General features: G+C 43.5%; 1 protein-coding gene across 1 annotated transcript in view; it reads left to right on the forward strand.

Annotated features, from left to right (window-relative positions):
• Positions 1-7346: 7346 nt before the first annotated feature.
• ADGRG2 (adhesion G protein-coupled receptor G2) overlaps positions 7347-10931 on the forward strand; it is a 98931-nt gene continuing 95346 nt past the window's right edge. The window contains exon 1 of the mRNA XM_039852289.1: positions 7347-7394. The gene's annotated coding sequence lies outside the window, so the exon portion shown is untranslated. The remainder of the gene's footprint in view (positions 7395-10931) is intronic.

Below are 10931 nucleotides of genomic sequence, written 5' to 3' on the forward strand. Positions count from 1 at the left end.
GCCTCTTTCTCCCTTCTCTTCCCTGCCTCTGCCATCTTGGAGGCGCATGTTCCTGAAAGCTTTCTTTTCAGGTGGAGGAGGGTAGCCTGTCACACCTCCAATTTCATGTGAGGGAGAAATACACCTTTGTGAAGTTATGCCATTGAACTATAGGGTTGTCACTGCCACCTAGCCTAACTTTATCTGACAAATACATTTACTATACCCAGATATAGGGGTGAACACTGTAAGGAAAAAAGGAAGCAGCAAGACTTGCCCTCAAGGAACTTATATTCTAGTTGAAGATTAAAACTGAAACTTGAACAACATTCAAGGCCTTAAGTCATCAGAGCGTAATGAGTGGTGCAGACAATGAAGATTTGGGGAATTCGGGGGAGAAAAGGACATTTGAAGCTGCCCAGCACCTTGAGGCTGACAAATAATTGTAGAATATATAGAGGAGATAGAAGCTGAAGTGTTGAAGAATAAATCAATTTTGAACTTGCCTTTGACAGAAGTGTAGGATTCCAAGAGGCAGAGGATGGGGAAGGACAGTGTAGGTGAGGAGTAGAGCAAATGCAAAGATAAAGTTATGAGAATGAGCAAGGCCAATTCTAGGCAGAATGTGTAGGGATTCCAACTGGAACTGAGGATTTACACAGAGGATTAGGTTGAGGATGGATCTCAAAAGGCATTGAATGCCAAGCCAAGGCATCTGGGGTAAATTCTGTAGTTGATAGGAAGTGCTGTGGACTGATCTAAGAGGCCAACTGGACCATTCACAATTGAGATATAGGGGACTCTGTTAGGAATATATTGCAGCATGTAGCTGTGGGGGAGTGAAGGCCTGAATCAGGGAAAAGGGGGCATAGTGCCTCCTCTTTCAGTGTGAGGTCCACAGATCAGCAGCATCAGCATTGCTTGTTAGAAATGCAGAATCTCAGGTCTCACCCCAGACCTACTGAAACAGAATCTGCATTTTAACAAGATCCACAAGTGATTCATGAACATTAAAGATCAAAGATCAAGGGGCACTGGCTTGTCATTCACCCCTCCTTCATGCAGCCCATGTGACTCAGGTTACACTGATCCCATCCCTAGCTTCAGAGTTAGTCTGATAAGTCTATCCCAGTGTTTCTCTAAGTGTAATTCCCAGGCTAACAACATCAGCATCATTTGGAAACCTGTTAGAAATGTACAACAGAAAGGTAAATTCTCAGGCCTCACTGGAGACTACTGAATCAGAAACTCTTGGGCTAGGGGCCTGCAATTTGTATTTTGATAAGCCCTCCTGGTGATTCTGATGCAGGCTTATATTTGAGAAGCACTTGTCCTCCCCAATCGTATTAATCACATTCCCCTTTATAATGACTGGTTCCTGAATCCAGGCTTAAGCTAATCAGTGCTTGGCATTTTCCTGGCAGCTGAATTGTTTCAGAGGTGGTCACGCCAATCTAACTTGGCCTGATCAGACTGAAGAGAAGGCTATTTACTACACAGTTAAAGAAAGATTTTTTCTTCTCCTTTCCCTGCTATGACCCTGTTCCTTCCCTTACCCTTCTTGATGGACACAACTGAAGTAGCTTGTTGCCTTCTTTACTGCTGACTGCAAACATACGCCCATAAAGGAAACCAGGTTGAGGGCAGAGCTGAAAGGATCACAGAGAAAAAGAGCCAGAATCCTTGCACCATGCCTCTGGTCTTCCAGTTCTCTGAAATAACATATTTCATTTCCTTATGATTTAAGCCAGTTGGATTTGTGGTTCTTGTGCTTTGAGACCAAGGAAGTATGGGGCCAATGGGCATACCAAAAATATTCTAGGATGATGACAGATGTATTTAGTTAACAGGCACTTTTTCCACTAAGTTCTCAAACACTAGATCCAGGTAGAATAACTATTACAACTTGAAAACGGCAACTTGGGACAAATAAAATGGAGCATTACTTCATGCAGTGGGTCTCCAATTGGTAAAATGGCTAAAAATACACAAATATTTTTTTTAAAAGGGAGAAGGACTTAAGGTATCTTTTGAGGTGAAATAAAAAAAAATACAAGATAAGCCCTGAATACACTCTGGTTCTGAAAAGTAAGGAAATACTCAAAAAAGGATGGGACACAGGAGCTAACCTGAAAGAACTCCCAATGACTAAAGCCAAGACAATCTGACAACAAAATAAATAGTTATAACAATGGATTATAACCTAAGACTAAAATAATTCCCCATGAGTCCATAGTGATATAAATAAATAATTGAATAAGTAAAGAAATGGGAGAGAAGGTACAGCTTTTCCCCATAGGAGAATTCCAATGAATTACTGTAATGTAAAAAGAATGAGGGGTATAAAAAGTCCCCATTAGAATACACAGTAATCGTTGTGGGCATGATCCACTAATGGATGCTAAAATTAAGGAGAGAAAGTCTGAGGAGAAACAGGATATTTACATAGTCTCAAAGTATCTTCCCCAAAGGAGAACGCACATAAGACAAACTAGAGTGCTATAGTGGTGTGTCTGTCTAGAATTTTCCCCTGAAATATGTCCTGTGGTTTAAGAGACAGGTAAATCAAGGGATTAGGTTTAAAATTGCATGACCAAGACTTCATGGGTACCTCCAAGAAACAAAAAGGGACATCACTGTTCAGAGACTTTCAATTAGGACTGAGCTGGATGTGGTCTGACCCAGAAAGTTGTCCCTTCTCTGTGACTACTGAAGAACATAATGGGCTTGTCTTACTTCACCCAGTCTCTACCCTGCGAGTGCTTCATATAGGCAGGGTGGTAGTGAGTTGCACAAGCTAATGCCAGCATGTAGATCTACTTGGATACATTTAGTTTCCTCTAGATTCTTGGTTATTTGTGTTGGCACAGGGCCATGCTCAGCTCTTCCCAAGTTGGAACACATTCTCAAAAAGGGCTGGTCCCACTATCCTCATCTTGGTCGAGGCCAAAGTCTGGTTTCATTTTTCATTAAACTCATTTGTAACTTTCATCGAACAGAATGACAACATGTCCAACTGTCTTCATTCAGTATTTTTACAAGGAGAGCCTTTTTGCCTCCCATGGGAGTGTGTGATTTATTTATCTCCTCCATTGTGCAATAGGTTCACCACCATTACAACTAGCACAATGTTCTAGAGAAAAAATTTGCTGTATCACGCGGTGACTTCACTCATATCAGCAGTGATTGGTCTTTCACCTAGATCCACCACAGAAAGCCTACACCACAGGGAATAGGATGGAATCGTGTCGCCAGAGACTTCTTGGTTTGACTATGAGTGGCTGGAGTGCTAAGACCACCTTTTTCCCATCTTCATCTTCCCAGGGTCTGGCACAAAGTGGGTATGGCAGTCATCAATGCCATTCATGGCTATTTCTACCTCTCCACTTCCTGGGTCCTATAGGGCTGCAATTTCTGTGCCTGGGTGCAACTATGGGAACAGTTCCAGCTGATGAGTTGGGAACAGAAGTGTTGCACATCACTTCTGGGCTGGAGCATTTAAATACTTGAGGTCCAGAGCTCTCTCTTCCTTCTAGCTCAACAACTAGCAACGTTTGAGAAGGTGGCTACTCATTCAGCCTGGGGCTCTGAGGGACTGCAGTAAGTAGAGCCCCTCCTTCCAAAAAAAAAACTATGATGAACACGTAGTGTAATACATAAACCTGTGTTGTGTTTATCACAGAGATTTTGAGAGTTGTTTGTTACTGAGCAAAACCTAGGCTATCCTCACTGATACCATAGGCATAAAATAAATGTTTGTTGAATAAACAAATGACTTAAGCCAGAAAGGACTTCTGAGTAGTGGCAGCTCTAGAATTTCTATAAAGGAGAAATTCAGGCATGATCTGATTACAATTGTGTGGGAAGTGAAGACCATGTTGGCTACGGGATTTTTCTTGTTTTGTTTGTATAGTACCGTACACTGTTTTTGTTAGATGCCTTGTATATGGTGTTAGAGTGTTGATGGAGATTATGGGTGGCCTAAAACACTCCAAACCAATCCTAGCACTAGCACTGGAGTTTAGGTCAATCTTGTCACCCCCCACGTATTTTACAGGTAGGGAAACTGAAAGCCAGACAGTGTAGTCTAAGTGACTACACTGATTAGTTAGTGGAAAACCTGGTAGACACCAAACCCCTCATTTTCTGATTATCTGGTGCTTTTGCCATCCCAACATTTCATATTTCATATCCAAGCATTAAGACAGCAGGAGCTTGAGAGTCACACTTCAACTAATTCCAGTCCTGATGCTACTAGTTGCTAGTTGTGGACCTTAGGAGAGGCTATTTAACTGCTCTGTGCCTCGGTTTCCTCAGCTGGACAATTTTCAGTGGGTTGCCATGAGGATTTAGTAACAAAGTATAAAGTATGAAAGAGGTAACATGCCCAGCACATAGTAAGTATAATGTTAACAATTATCATTATCACTATATCATCATCATCGTCGTCATCATCATTTTAGTTCCTCATCCCATTGTCTTGACTTACACCCAATTCTCATGTTCTTTTTGTGCTCATTTCCCTTGGAAAATAATGACTCTGTTTGAAACCATCGTGTGGTATATTTTTAGACTATTTGGCCACAGGTAAGTTGCATTTGAAGTTCTAAGAAGAGAGCTGGGCCCTGAGCACTGAAACTGCCCTCTGCTACCTCTCCTTGCTGAAAGCACACACTATGGCATCCACCAGTGGGAGAGGGCAAGGAGACAAGGACTTCTGCCCTCCCTACTCAGTCTCTGCCATGTATCCTGACCAGTTGATGCCTGGTGATCAAATTCCATCCCTGGCTCAAAGACCCTATAGGACAAGAGCCAAAGTCGCCCCCTCTCCAGTTGCTGGGACATCTGCCCACAGGCTGTGGCTAATATTTGAATGCAAATCCTAAGCACCCACGGCTTTCCTTCATGTCACCAGATAGTGTCTGTGTAGGAGGCATGTGAACAGGGCTCCCTCACATGGAAAAGGCAGAGAGTCCCTGGCTGGAGAGCTGGGAACCCCTCCTTGGTCCCAACCTCTTTTCACCTCTGTTGGTCCCAGTGGCAGAATTATGTTGAACTGAGAATGTGTGTCAAGGAAAATAAAATTTTAGCTGGAAGTGCATCAAATATGAATTTTGAATTTTAGGCTAAGGAGTGTCTCCTTTTTGTTTTTTAGACGTATTTCCTTAAAGCGATATTTTTTTAAAAAACAAAGGAAAAGCATACTTATTCTGGTGTCACTCTTACTTTAGAAATTTAATATGAGCTATACATATTTTAGCTTTTCGTTGAAGTAAAACATAGATGGAGAAAAGTACACATATCATAGATGAGCAGATGGATGAATTTTCACAAACTTATAGATCCATGTAAGTAGCATCCAAGTCAAGAAACAGGACATTACCCGGGCCCTATTAAAGCCTTATCTTCCTTGAAACTCTCTCCAGTCACCAACCTCCAGTGACCATCATCATGACTTCTAACTTCATAGATTGGTTTTGCCTATTTTATGCTTTATAAATGGAATCACCTAGTGTGTATGTTTTCATATCTGACTTCCTTTGCTCAAATTGTTTATGAGGTCCATGTATACTCAGCACAGCTGTGCTTCATGCATTCTCATTACTGTCTGGTATTCTATTTTGCAAACATGCCACCACAATGTTTTCAATCCTTTCTACTGTTGATAGACATTTGGGTAGTTTCCAATATGGAACTATTACAAATACATTGCTATAAACATTCTCATTCATATCCTTGGGTAAACACATACACTCATTTCTGTTGAGTGTAGGCCTAGAGGGGAATTGCTGAACATAGGGCAGTTGTATGTTCGATTTTAATAGATTCTGCCAAATAGTTTTCCAAAATGTTTGAAGCAATTTACGTTTCCACTAGCAGTATATGAGAGTTCTGGTGGCTGTACACAATAAGAAGTCTATTTTGTGATAACTCAAACATATGCAAGTGTTAATTCAAAGGGTTAAATTCAACCATTTGTGTTAACGTTGAATCAATCTGTCTATTAAAACACAGTTTTCCCCCTCATCATAATTCTGCCTCAAACTTGTTATATAACCTAAATGAGCTTCCTGATCTCTACTCTCCTTAATCCAACCAAAAGTCTCCCTAAAAACACTTTCCATTTATTTGTCCAGCTAGAGTGTTGTGAGTGGTAATAAGTTGGTGTTTGCAAAACAAATTTAACTCCTCCTGCAAAACAGAGTATATATCTCACCCTTGTGTCTAATATGGCAGAGTCAGCCAGGGCGTGCTCTGCAGATCTGCACTTCGATAAACATCCTCTCCAGAGCGGTGAATGCAGTTCAGAATCTAGAATTTTGTTCTGGTGGTAAAGAAAAATAGAATATTCTCCTGCATGTTTTAATGAAAGAGAATCGTGCTTTTAAAGTGATAGAGCATTTTGCAAATATTGGAATTATTTGACTATAAAGCAGGGGATGGGAAAAGGAGCTAGAGAATGAATTCACAGCTGTCATGTTTTTGCTGGTTTCTTCAACTAATTCCTTCTGTAGAACACAACCAAGACCTCTCTAGGCCTCCGTTTTCGTATCTGTAACATGGGGTACTTTGACAAGCTGGTTAGGTGATTTGTAAGTCCTATCCAGATCTAGTTTTTATTCTGTGAAATGTGCAGAGGGAGGGGATACTGGCAGAAAAGGTAGAGAGGACCAGGAAGGAACAACTGACTTCACCCAGCAGTCAGAGTGCTGGGGATCTCAGTTTCTAGGTATGTGGTGTAACATGTCCTTCACCAGATAATCATAGAGCTGAATCCTTTCCCAGGACGTTTTCCTTTAACCGATCTTCCCAAATCCTCTTCCAAGTGGTCTGACATCTGATCTCTGCATTAAGAATATTGAGGCAGAGGAGAGACCTCGATGTTCCAACCCATCACAGTGCAAGGTGCGGAAAGTGGTGGGACCGCCATTAGGATACCAGGGCGACCCCTAAAGGTGAGCGGCTGGTTCTGGAGGTTGGGGTCCGGGAGGAAGCGCACGGGATCGGACATCGGACATCCAAGGGTCTCGCGGTTCAGTGAGTCCAGAAGCGCCGCAGGGACCTCGGCAGGGGTGGGATGGGCCGCCCGTCCTGTGGCCCCCACTTTTCTTTCCGTCCTCAGCCCAGAGCTCCCTTCAGGGCTCTGGCCCGCGGCGCCGCTAGATCACACTCTCCACCCTCCGCACCCCTCCTGCTCTCCACCTCTGCGTCCAGTCTCCGCGCCCAGCCTCGCCGCTGCCGAGTGCCCGACGCGCCACGCCGCTGGGCGGTTGGAGACCGGGCGGGCAGGCAAGCGATCCGGGAGCGGCGGGGGCGGTGCCCAGCCCGCGTGGGAGGAGGGACGCGGCGGGAGGGAAAGGGGAAAAGGAGGGCGGGAGGGCGCCAGCAACCAGCCCGTCGGTGGGGACCGGCAGGTAAGCGGGCGGCGCGGGGATGGGTCTATCCTCTTGGGTTCCTGAGACCCAGCCCAGGGAGCTGGGGACGGGCGCGGGCGGCTCGGGCGCAGCGCCTGGACCTGGAGGGCGACGAGACAGCGGGGCGAACGCTCCCTCCTCCCGGCTGCGGCTCTGAGCCGGCGCCCAGAGCGGCCCTGAAAGGCAGAGGCAAAGGGCTGAGCTTCGGGGGCCGAAACCCCGACAGTGGGAGAGTGCGCGCCGTGGGAAAGGGGGCTCCTGCGACGGATTCTCCGAGGTGAGGGTATCAAAAAACTTCAAATGGACTCAAACCCTCTCCAACCCTCCAGGAAACGGAGCCGCGAGTCTTGTTCGCGCGATCGGTTCGAGTCGCTAAAGCGGGGACTCAGTTTTTCGCGCCGGGGAGTGGGTGCGGCGGAGCCTACGGAGCGCGAACGTGCCCCAGGCCGGAGGAGGCTTGGCGCAGCATCGCCTGGCGGGACCTAGAACAGGTGGCCCTGGGCGCGGCGGGATGGAGCGGCAGCCAGAAGCCTAGGGGTTAGCAAGGGGGAAGGAGGAGGCTGGAGGTATCGGGTGAGCGCATTTCGACGGGGACTTGCGGTCTCGAGGCTCCGGAACTACAAATAAGGTGAGGAGAAGGAGAGCTGATGGGCCTCTAGAGAGCCAGATGAGGCAGACGCAGAGGTTTTCCGTGGCTGCTTCGACAGTGACACTTCTTTGCACGTACTGTCCATCCGAATCCCTTGGGGATCTTGTTAAAATGCAGATTCTGATTCAGTAGGTTTGGGGTGGGGCCCAACAGTCTGCGTTTCTAACGAGCTCTCAGATGCCGCTGTGCTTCTGCTCCATGGACCACACTTTATATAGCAGGCCCTACAGAAGTAGTTTTAGTCCGACAGTCTGAAAACCTTAGGAAGAGTGGGAGATTGGGAGAGGAGGTCCTAAGACCTTACAACCCCACCTCAACCCCAAACGCGTCAAAACGATTGCTACTCATTTAGTAGCGAAATGCTTTACTTTTCTTACCAGTTACTACCCAAATAATTATTTGATAGTAGAGCTAGCTTCACGGGCATGCGACCTGTATTTGATTTAATCTTTGCTGTCGCTATTGAAATTCTTAATTTTTGAACAAGGGGCTCACATTTTCATTTTGCATTGGGCCCCTCAGATTATATAGCTGACCCTAATAGTCACCACAGGCAGAAAAAGGATCCATTTGTTCTAACAGGGTTTAGAGCTGGCGGGTGATGGAGAGTGAAGGTTTATTAAGCAGAGACTAGCTAGATGTTGCAATTCCTCCCATCTTTCTCAACTTCTCCGACTATTTTAAGAGGTAAGCTTATGAGTATAACCTGTTATACATGGTATGTCAATATTTATTGCTTTGTTCATATTAATAACAATTTATTAAGAGCTTAATTATTAATAAACTATACAATTAAATTTGATGTTGTAATATTTTGTAAACTAAGGGATAAAAGTGTGCGTTATTTCCAGAGGATTTGGGAAATCCTTTTAGTGTCTCAAAGTTTTGCTTAGTTAAGATCTAAAATGAGATGGACATTGCTTGGTTTGGCTGCTCAAATGCAAAGCCGAAAAACAAAAAGTGGCCAAATTTTGTCACCGTTCCAAGGGTGTTGTTTTACAGGGCCTCAGCGGGATGCCAGCCCTGATCAGATTCCCTCTGCTTTTATCATTCCCACATCCCTGCAAGGTGACTTTCATTAAAAGGGGAATGGAGCAGAATTTGCTATTGAAAAACACTGAAGAAATGCAGGGCCAGCATCGGTGTTTTCTCCATGAATAATTCTTGCCCCAAACCCACCGATTCTAGGTGCGTGTGCTTTTCTAGAAAAAAAAATTGTTGGAAATACAGAAAAGAAAAAATTGAACTTTAATTATGGATATGATTTTGTTCAGCAGAGGGAGGAAAAAAAAAAGCCTGAGAAACAGAATTCCATTGGCAGGTTTGGCAGGGAAAGGAGAACCGCTATGTTTTTGGTACCATGAACAGCCTTCCAGAAATGGCAAAGTGAGTTTGCTCAGGTGTTAGGGAGAGCCAGTAAAGAAGCTGCTTTTCCATGGCCGATGTGGTCATTCTGGGAGCTGTGGTGTGGCTGTGGTGTGGCTGAGTCTGGTTTGGGACTCAGGGGGACATCATGTAAGTTCCTGGTGCTTTCACTTCTCACATGAAAGTGACAAACACATTTTTCCATTTTGCTGCTCGAGAGTACCAAGTCACTTTCAAAGACATGCTACAAACTGGGAAGAGTACCATTAAATTTAAAAAAGGGGGTGGGTGGGTGGGAATGTGTTTCTGTGATGTTAATAATTCCAAAGGTAGAAAGGAGAGATTCTGCCTTTAGTAACAACCTGGGAGCTGGTTTTTATGCCTCATTGAAAAAGGCCTTCACTACCTCAAGATAGAGAAAAATAATTTCTTTAAAAATGTTTATGGTTTTTTAAAATAAGGGGTTTTTTAATTTATGTGGAACTTATTTGGGGGGCATGGCATGAGCTGGGGAAGTACTGGAAGTTAAGAAATGGGTAAACATTTGGGGAAAATTATCACAAAATAAATCCCCTCAATCAAATAAGATTCTATGAACACTGTTCCTTTTATAAATCTACTTAATTCTTGAGTTGATTCTATGTTATTAAAATTGAGGTACAATTTATTTATAATATTTACCCTTTTTAGAAGATATAGAACAATTCCATCACTTCAAAAAATTCCTTATTGACCCTTCGTAGTCAACCCCTCCTAGCACTCTCAGCCCCTGGCAACCATCGATTTGTTTTCTGTCCGTGTAAAATTGTCCTTTCCAGAATATCCTGTGAATGGTTTCATACGTGATATAGCCTTCTGAGTCTGGCTCCTTTCACCCAGCAAAATGCATTTGAGAGTCATCCCTGTTGGGTGAATCAATAATTTGTTCCTTTTATTGCTGAGTAATATTCCACAATTTATCTATTCACCAACTTTTTGTGATTATGAATAGGGCCAATATAAATATAAATATTCACATACAGCTTTTTGTGTGAACATAATTTTCATTTCACTTGGGTAAATACCTAGAAGTAGGACTGCTATATTGTGTAGTAAATTTAACTTTATAAAAACTGCCAAACTTTTCCCAAGTGGCTGCACCACTGTGTACTTCCACCAGAAATATATGAGAGGTCCAGTTACTTGGCATCCTCATCAACACTTGGTATTGTCAATTTATTTTATTTTAGCCATTCCAGTGGGTTTGTGGTGGCATCTCTTTATGGTTTTAGTCTGCGCTTTCCTGATGACTACTGAAGCTGAGCATCTTTTCATGTACTTTTTGGTCATTTGTAAATCTTTTATGAAATGTCTGGGCTTTTTGGTGTATTGTTTGTCTTATTGAATCATAAGAGTTCCTCATATATCATACATCTGGTTACAAGTTCTCTGTCAGATATGAGCATTGCAAATTTTTTTTTTGTGGCTTGCCTTTTCATTTTATTTATTATTATTATTATTTTTAAATTTGTTATCAATTATAG

The sequence above is a fragment of the Pteropus medius genome, unplaced genomic scaffold, assembly GCF_902729225.1.
Source record: "Pteropus medius unplaced genomic scaffold, Ma_sr-lr_union100, whole genome shotgun sequence".
NCBI lineage: Eukaryota > Metazoa > Chordata > Mammalia > Chiroptera > Pteropodidae > Pteropus > Pteropus medius.